This window comes from Leptonychotes weddellii, chromosome 9, assembly GCF_054177405.1.
Source record: "Leptonychotes weddellii isolate Sample4059 chromosome 9, ASM5417740v2, whole genome shotgun sequence".
Taxonomy (NCBI): domain Eukaryota; kingdom Metazoa; phylum Chordata; class Mammalia; order Carnivora; family Phocidae; genus Leptonychotes; species Leptonychotes weddellii.
Genome location: NC_138377.1, coordinates 66,693,187 through 66,703,279, shown reverse-complemented (window position 1 = coordinate 66,703,279; position 10,093 = coordinate 66,693,187).

Sequence of the window (10,093 nt, the reverse complement as noted above, 5' to 3'; positions counted from 1 at the left end):
AACTACCTAAATGTTGACCAATAAAGGTTAAATAAATTATGATATGCACATACATTAGATTACTGTAAAACCATTATAAAGAACGTGGATGGGGGCGCCTGGGTGGCTCAGTCGGTTAAGGGTCTGCCTTCAGCTACATACCTTCCAGTCAAGATCCCGGAGTTCTGGGATCAAGCCCTCATCAGGCTCTCGGCTCAGCGGGGAGCCTGCTTCTCTCTCTCCTGCTCCCCTTCCCGCTCCCCCTGTTTGTGCTCTCTATCAAATAAATAAAATCTTAAAAAAAAAAAAAAAAGAATGTGGATATTCTTTATTTATTCATTTGGAAATCCTAAGTGGTAAAAGTTAGATAACTGGTAGAGTATGTAAAGAAGACGGGAGGGTGAAATACATGTATTTGCTTATACTTACATAAAATATCTCAGAAAGGACACACAAGAAACTGTTAATGCTGTTGGGGGCATGGGGAATTAGGTGGCCTAGACTTCGTGATACACGCTTTGATCCCTTTTTAATTTTGAACCATGTGAATGTATTATTTTCAAAAGATAACATTAACAATAAAACTTGAGAATTACAAGGATTATGATAAGTCGACAACTGTCTATTACCACATTCCATCCACTAGTTTATTTCTTTCACACCTTGGGCCTGTATGAATAACGAACACCTACATTATATTCAAACTGATGTAGATCAAGGAGGAAAATAGGAATCCATTTACGCTCAAGGTCACTAGGCAAAACTTTTTATAAGAAAAAAGATATCCAAAATAAATGTAGTGTTTACTTCTAGAAGGTATCTAACATTTAATATAATACCTGGCCTTCGTATATTCTGATTTTCAAAAGCAGAGCCTCATAATGGTTCACTCACTCACCCAAGGTCACTTGAAGAGTAAACTGTGGTGCTAGTACTTGATTTAGGCTTGTCCTGGGCTAAGGCCCAATTTCTACTTTAGTATATATTAGGCTTTTTAGGGCACCCTCACTACAGTGGTGACATTAAAATTGGGAGCTCCTCTTAGGGCTCGGTAAAATCAAACTTCAGGGGTTGCTGCCGAGGCTCACTAAGAAAGCTGGAATGCTCTGAGCAAAGACCAGGGCAAAGACAACGTTTGCTACAGGTCCTGCAAACCCATCAAGGACCTGGGCCCTGCAGACACGACAGAATTAAAGTGTACTGGTCTGAAACTCCTCCCAAGGTCTACCCTCTTACCCAGGGAGATAGAAGTCGAAACAGCACTGGGATAATAACAATACCTTTCCCTCCAAGCAAAATGAATCCAGGCAATTTCCAGGAACACGGGCACTCTATACATGAAGCAGAGTCTATTGTTTCTGGGTCACCGGGTCTCGGGGAAGGAAGGCAGACCCAGGGCTGCAGAGGCCACGTGGAAATAAGCCAGGCAGAGCATTTCCCTGCCTCCCCCCAGTCGCCACACAGCCGAAATTAATCACCTTGTGACTCACACATACTCCAATGCTTGCTTGAAATAAAGGCCTGCCATCAGAATACAGGGTTCAAATGGAAGAGAAATTCAAAACAGGGAGCAAAATTAAGTGCACACTCACCAGCCCACCACCAAAACGGAGAGAGTAAGTGGAGAGACAGGAAGTGGCTTTAAGAAGTGGCCTCAGAGTCTGATTGGCTAATGAGTTAAAAGCAGATTCCCCCCTCCTTTACCTTAAAAGGTGCCGGAATAAGGCAATCCCCTCCTTCACCTATTTGTCTCTTATGGAACCCTGATGCTACTTGCCCTATTTTTAGATTGAATTTTTTAAACCAAGTTTCCTTTTGAATTAATGTACTCAACACAAGCAAACACAGGCTAATTCAAGCTGTGTATACACATTCTTGTTCAGATGGCCCCACTGTAAACAATTTTCATTCCTTTAGGAGAATTTCCTAACCTTTGTGACCTCAAAATGGTTAATTTATGCAAGGTAACAGGTTTCATTATAAACGGTCTAGATCCATTCAAGTTAGAACTTACCTTCTGGGTAATATTCCAGTTAACAGGACTGGTGAATAAAAGATGGGTGTGGTTAAGGGTTCAGGCTTTGAAGTAAAATTTAGCTGTATAAACAAACTTTACTAAACTAAACCTTATCTTCTTAGCGTTCTTGGCCAGTTGCTATCACTAGTTCAAACTCCTTGGTCTTTTCTCAATTCTTCACAAATTTACTGTTTCTTTGTCTAAAGGTATAAAAGCTTCCTGCCCTGGTCACTTCCAGTCTTCATTCTCTTGTGAAGGCTCCTATGTAAGTTAAAAATTCAATAAAATTTGTCTGTTTCTCTCCAGTTAATCTGTCAGTTTAATTTTCAGACCCTGACAGAGAGTAGCAAATGAAAATCTCTATTTCAAGATGCTGCACAGGGATATTCTAGGACATTTCACATAAATTGTGATAGTTTGCAAGAAACTTCCTAGCTGCATGATCTGGAATAAATTTCTTAAACTCTCTGAGACTCAATTTCCTCCTTTATACCATGGGGGAGAGTAATACCTACCTCCCTAACATATATACGAATGGATGAAAGAGTCTAGTATAATGACTGGTCATAGTACCTGCTCAATTCATGTTCTTCCATCCTTGCTCATTCCTCATTCTTATATAGAGAGGAGATGAAAAAGTAAATAACTGCTTGCATGAGTTTACTTATACACTTCTATTTGTCTACACATCATACAATTCTTTCTGGATACAAGTAAATCAATGGATATTAGCTTTTGCTCCTAAATGTTGTGATTACAGACCTATACTCACTGATAATTTCCTGCTTCCTAACAGTTACAAGGTTACATTGCAGATTTTCTTCTTCTCCAATAAGAGATATGAGTGGATCATTTTGGAACCCCAGAAAGATGAGTATAGGGCTCTCTGAAATCATTGTGAAAATGGGCTTTGGAATACCAAGATGACATACAAAGGCAGAGAGGTACAGACCCTATGTGTTTTAAGGGTTGAAAAGGAAAGCCTGCCCAATCTCTAAACTGGATTCCTGGAGAGGGGAATGAAGAAAGAATCTGGGTCCTGGATCCATTGAGATGCAGATGCTGAAATCAGCTGACTCTACAGTCCTGCAAGAGAGCATTTAAAAATGTGGAGCCCTGAGTTGCTCTAAGTGGGACATTTTGGGCCACACTTAGCACTAAACAAGTGGGATCATCTGCCTTCAAAGAACCTTACTGACCTATGCAATGGTCTACTTGAACAAGATCATCATTCCAGGGCCATAAAATAGTGCGGCCATACCATGTGAGTGAAAAGCAATAAAATAGAGGACTTACTAGACTCTGTGTTTGGGCATGAATGTGGGAGTCAAGCCCTCCCCCAAGCCCTGAGTATTTTTGGGTAATTTGGGGGAAGTAAGAAGCATGTTGTTCTTAGTAAGGCACTGAGAAACAACAATCTCCCCACCCTCCACGCACACTCTGAATTCATGGAAGAATTTATGTCAGTTACATAACTATAGTTATCAAATGATACAAAGATGATACAGTATCACAGATTTAGCCCATTATCCCCAATTCTTGATGTTACCATTATAAACAAAACCAAAAAAAGCAAAAGAAAGCAAACAAATCTCCCCGCAAATCACCCTTTTTCAGAAACCTCCTTTCTCACCCCCTCTCTAGTCACCTCCTGCGGCAGCTACTCTGTTCATCTCTCTTGTGCACTTAATATTTCTCTTCATCTTTTCTTTTCCCCACTTCCATTCTTCCATAGGGCTCATCTCCTTGCATAAAATCCCTGACCTTGAGACTCCAGGGATAAATATTAGGCCCCTCTGCCTTAATCACAATCTTTCTTCACCAGGCTTTACAGCTGGTTCCTTCCTTCTTCTCTGGACCTTTAATTCCTTCCCTTGCCCACATTATCCCATCAGTACCCATGCTGACACCTCTTCTCTTTCTTCCCCATTGGTCAGGCTCTGTGGGTCTTCTGAAACTTTGCTACTATTTCATTTCCCAAAAGTTGAATAAATTTATGATGCCAGAGAAATATGAATATTGCGGGTATACATGGAAGACATACAAAAAGTATCATAACGATTTCAAGACCAAACAGTAAATTCACATTTACATTCTGTAAATATGATTATTAAAATTTTTTATTTTAATTATTTATTTGAGAGAGAGAGAGAGCACATGGGTGGGAGGGGCAGAAAGACAGGGAGAGAGAAACTCTAAGCAGACACCACACTGAGCATAGAGCCCCACGCTGGGCTCAATCCCATGACCCTGAGCTCGATCACTACCTGAGCCAAAACCAAGAGTTGGATGCTTAACCAACTGCACCACCCAGGTATCACCAATTATTAAAATTTTTTATCCCGGGGTGCCTGGGTGGCTCAGTCGTTAAGTGTCTGCCTTCGGCTCAGGTCATGATCCCAGAGTCCTGGGATCAAGCCCCACATTGGGCTCCCTGCTCCACTGGAAGCCTGCTTCTCCCTTTCCCACTCCTCCTGCATGTGTTCCCTCTCTCACTGTGTCGCTCTCTGTCAAATAAATAAATAAAATCTTTAAAAAAAATAATAAATAAAATAATAAAATTTTTTATCTCTTCTTTTCCCCTTTCTTTTCTTCCTCCTCTTCTTCTTCATTTTTCTTCTGCTCCTGCTATTTCTCCCCATATATTTTATACATTCTGAGATTTCAGAAACTTTTTTTAGATACTACTTCTATACCTTCTCAGAACCCAAATAAAGAAAATAAAATCATACCTATTTCTAGATTGTTTCAACCATTTGAGGTTTGCAAGATCTTATGTATGAACTAAATGATTCTTATCAGGGCATGGGAGCTAGTTACTCAGTCCGATGTGATACAAACTGAAACTGGTCATTAGGAAGAGTCCCTTTCTATTTCTAAAGGCCTATTTGTTTATTCTTGGGTATCATAAATCCATTTTTCATACACTTTACTTTTTGAAATACATAGACTTTCCCAGAAATTATGTACCTTTTACATTTAGCTTGATTAATCTATGTTTCCTGTCATTATGGTATGATAGAAAATGTAAATAAATCTTAGGAATATCACATTATAATCAGTACACTACCTAAAATGTTCAGTTAGCAGGATATGAAGTCTTGATTTGCAGTTAACTCTTCTCTTTAGTTACACTTATTTTGACTAATTCATCATTTTTTCCTTAATATATCTTCAATGCATTATGGCAATTTTAAGCACACAGAAAACTAGAGAAAAGAATATAATGGACATCTCTACATCAGTTACCTAGATTTAGCAATTGTCTTCATTTGATTATTTTTGGCTGAAGTATTTCAAAGCAAATTGCAGATGTCATGATATTTCATCCCTAAATACTATAGCATGCTTTCTTTAAAGGAACTTTTTTAAAAATCGTAACTACCATAACATTGTCACATCTAATAAATAATCCCCTAAAATCATCTAATACTCAGTTCATATCTATATACCCTCCTGCTCCCAAAAGGATTTTTACTACTGGCTTGTTTAAAACAGCATCAAAATACTAAACACTGCATTTTGTTGTTAAGCCTCGAAAGTCTCTTTTAATCTAGAACAGTGCCAATCCCTGTTGTTATTATTATTTTCTTATAAGAATAATTTACTGAAGGGAGTAGGCCATTTATCCTGTAGAATACTAACACTCATACTTTGCATTGTTATACTATGTGAACCTGAACAATTTTTCCATGTCCTTGCTTATCATATTTGCAAACAGTATATTCCTATCTTTTGTCCAGTTATCTACAGATTTGGTTTCTCTTATGACTTTGAGATAGCTCTTTACATGTTAAGTACATTGAATTCAACTTTTAAACACTTTATAACTTTCCACTGGGCATTTGCTAAAAATCTTTTTTCTTTCTTTCTTTCTTTTTTTTTTTAAAGACTACCCATTTATTTGAGAAAGAAAAAGCAGGAGCAGGGGTAGGGGGAGAGAGAGAAGCAGGCTTCCTGCTGAGCAGGGAGCCCAATGCGGGGCTCAATGCCAGGACTCCGGGATCATGACCTGCGCCAAAGGCAGATGCTTAACCAACTGAGCCACCAAGGCGCCCCTCATTTTCTTTTTTAAGAATATATAATCAAGTAAGTTACTTTCCTATTTTCTTGCTTTGTTTAAGACCTAAGAAAATTATCATTCACCACACCACTGTTAAATAATTTCTTCTGGTTATTGATGATATGTTTTAATACTATTTTAATTAGAAGCTGGCTGCAAAGACAGAGCCGAGGAGTGAGCTCTCAGCTCAGGGGTTGCCATAAACCGTGATCCGTGGCACAGTCAGGACACTGCTCTTCCAGCAGGGACCCAACAAGTGGCAGATCCGGGGAGACTCCCCTTCCTCCCCCAGGAGGAGCAGCGTGGGAGTGCACCGCAGGGATCTGCTGGGTTTGGAGATTCCACACGGGGTCGTGTGCCAGAGATAGAAACGTTCGGTCACAGGCCGGGTGAGCACGGAGTTCGGCCGGAGACCAGGGAGACGGGAGTGACTGACGGCTTTTCTCTGGGGACTCGCTGAGGAGTGGGGCCCCGAGTTCTCGGCTCCTCCAGGGCGGAGATTAGGAGGCCACCATTTTCACTCTCGTCCTCCAAAGCTGTACGGAAAGCTTGCAGGGAACAAAAGCTCCCGAGAACAAACCCGAGCAGATTATTTAGCCTGGACTGGGCAAGGGCGGGGCAATTCCACCTCCGGCAAAGACATTTGGGAACCATGGCAACAGGCCCCTCCCCCAGAAGATCAGCAAGAACAGCCAGCCAAGACCAAGTTTACCGATCAATGAGAACGGCAGAACTCCAGCGCTAGGGGAATACTGCACATAGAATTCATGGCTTTTTTCCCATGATTCTTTAGTCTTTCAAAGTTAATTTTTTTTAATTTTCTTTATTTTTTCTTTTTCTATTTTTTTAGTTGAATTTTCCTTCTTTCCTTTTTCAACCAACATCTTATCAATTGCTTTTCTAAAATCTTTTTTTAATTTTCATTTTTACAGTAATATTCTATCTCTTCATTGTATTTAAACTTATTTTGTATATATATAAGTTTTTCTTTCTTTAAAATTTTGGGATACAATTTCTTCTAACAGACCAAAATATACCCTAAATCTAGTGTATGATGTTGTCCTAGTCTCCCTCCTGATCACATTATCTCTCTCTCTTTTTTTTAAATTTTTTTTTCATTCTTTTTTCAACCAACTTCTTATCTTATCAATTCCTTTTTTAAAATCTTTTTTAGGGGTACCTGGGTGGCTCAGTCATTAAGTGTCTGCCTTCGGCTCAGGTCATGATCCCAGGGTCCTGGGATCGAGCCCCACATCAGGTTCCCTGCTCCGCAGGAAGCCTGCTTCTCCCTCTCCCACTCCCTCTGTTTGTGTTCCCTCTCTCGCTGTCTCTCTCTCTGTCAAATAAATAAATAAAATCTTTAAAAAATATAAAAAATAAAATCTTTTTTAATTTTCATCTTTACAGTCATATTCCATCCCTTCATCACATTTACCCTTATTTTTGTATATATATATGTTTTTCTTTCTTTAAAATTTTGGGAGGCAATTTCTTCTAACAGACCAAAATACACCTAAAATCTACTGTGTGGCTCTGTTCTATTCACCAGCCTGATCATATTCTTTTTTTTTCCCCTTTCTTTCCCCCCCAGTTTTGGGTCTCTTCTGATTTGTTTAGCATATATTTTTCTGGGGTCGTTGTTACCCTATTAGCATTTTGTTCTCTCATTCATCTATTCTCCTCTGGACAAAATGACAAGACGGAAACACTCACCTCAAAAAAAAGAACAAGAGGCAGTACCGAATGCCAGGGACCTAATCAATACAGACGCTATAAGATGTCGGAACTAGAGTTCAGAATGACAATTATAAAGATACTAGCTGGGGGGCGCCTGGGTGGCTGAGTCATTAAGCATCTGCCTTCGGCTCAGGTCATGATCCCAGGGTCCTGGGATCGAGCCCAGCATTGGGCTCCCTGCTCAGTGAAAAGCCTGCTTCTCCCTCTCCCACTCCCCCTGCTTGTGTTCCTGCTCTCACTAACTCTCTCTCTGTCAAATAAATAAATAAAATCTTTAAAAAAAAAAAGGTACTAGCTGGGCTTGAAAAAAAGCATAGAAGATACTAGAGAATCCCTTTCTGGAAAAATGAAAGAACTAAAATCTAACCAAGTAGAAATCAGAAAGGATGCTAATGAGGTGCAATAAAAAATGGAGGCTCTAACTGCTAGGATAAATGAGGGAGAAGAGAAAATTAGTGATATAGAAGACCAAATGATGGAGAATAAAGAAGGTGAGAAAAAGAGATAAACAACTACTGGACCACGAGGGGAGAATTCGAGAGATAAGTGATACCATAAAGTGAAACAACATTAGAATAATTGGGATCCCAGAAGAAGAAAGAGAGAGGGGGGCAGAAGGTATACTGGAGCAAATTATAGCACAGAACTTCCCTAATTTGGGGAGGGAAATAGGCATCAAAATCCAGGAAGCATAGAGAACCCACCTCAAAATCAATAAAATAGGCCAACATCCCAACATCTAATAATAAAACTCACAAGTCTCAGAGACAAAGAGAAATCCTGAAAGCAGCTAAGGACAAGAGGTCTGTAACCTACAATGGTAGGAACATTAGATTGGCAACAGACCTATCCACAGAGACCTGGTAGGCCAGAAAATACTCACATGATATATTCAGAGCACTAAATGAGAAAAATATGCAGCCAAGAATTCTATATCCAGCTAGATATGTCATTGAAAACAGAAGGAGAGATAAAATGCTTCCAGGACAAAGAAAAACTAAAAGAATTTGTGAACACCAAACCAGCCCTACAAGAAATATTGAAAGGGGTCCTCTAAGCAAAGAGAGAGCCAAAAAGTAACATAGACCAGAAAGGAACACAGATAATATACAGTAACAGTCATCTGACAGGCAATACAATGGCACTAAATTCATATCTTTCAGTAGTTACCCTGAATGTAAATGAGCTAAATGCCCCAATCAAAAGACACAGGGTATCAGATTGGATAAAAAAACAAGACCCATCGATATGCTGTCTGCAAGAAACTCATTTTAGACACAAAGACACCCCCAGATTGAAAGTCAGGGGGTGGAAAACCATTTACCATGCTAATGGACACCAAAAGAAAGCTGGGGTGGCAATCCTTAAATCAAACAAATTCGATGTTAAACCAAAGACTATAATAAGAGATGAGGAAGGACACTACATCATACTTAAAGGGTCTATCCAACAAGAAGATCTAACAATTTTAAATATCTATGCCCCTAACATAGGAGCAGCCAAATATATAAGCCAATTAATAACAAAATCAAAGAAACACATTGACAATAACACAATAATAGTAGGGGACTTTAACACCCCCCTCACTGAAATGGACAGATCATCTAAGCAAAAGATCAACAAGGAAATAAAGGCTTTAAATGACACATTGGACCAGATGGACTTCACAGACATATTCAGAACATTCCATCCCAAAGCAACAGAATACACATTCTTCTCTAGTGCCCATGGAACATTCTCCAGAATAGATCACATACTAGGTCACAAATCAGATCTCAACCAGTACCAAAAGATTGGGATCATTCCCTGCATATTTTCAGACAACAGTGCTTTGAAACTAGAATTCAATCAAAAAAGGAAAGTCGGAAAGAACTCAAATACATGGAGGCTAAAGAGCATCCTGCTAAAGAATGAATGGGTCAACCAGGAAATTAAAGAAGAATTAAAAAGATTCATGGAAACAAATGAAAATGAAAACACAACTGTTCAAAATCTTTGGGATGCAGCAAAGGCAGTCCTAAGAGGAAAGTATATAGCAATACAAGCCTTTCTCAAGAAATAAGAAAGGTCTCAAATACACAACTTAACCCTACTCCTAAAGGAGCAAGAGAAAGATCAGCAAATAAAGCCTAAACCCAGCAGGAGAAGAGAAATAATAAAGATCAGAGCAGAAATCAATGAACTAGAAAGAACAGTAGAACAGGAGAACAGATCAACGAAGCTAGGAGCTGGTTCTTGGAAAGAATTAATAAGACTGATAAACCCCTGGCCAGACTTATCAAAAAGAAAAGAGAAAT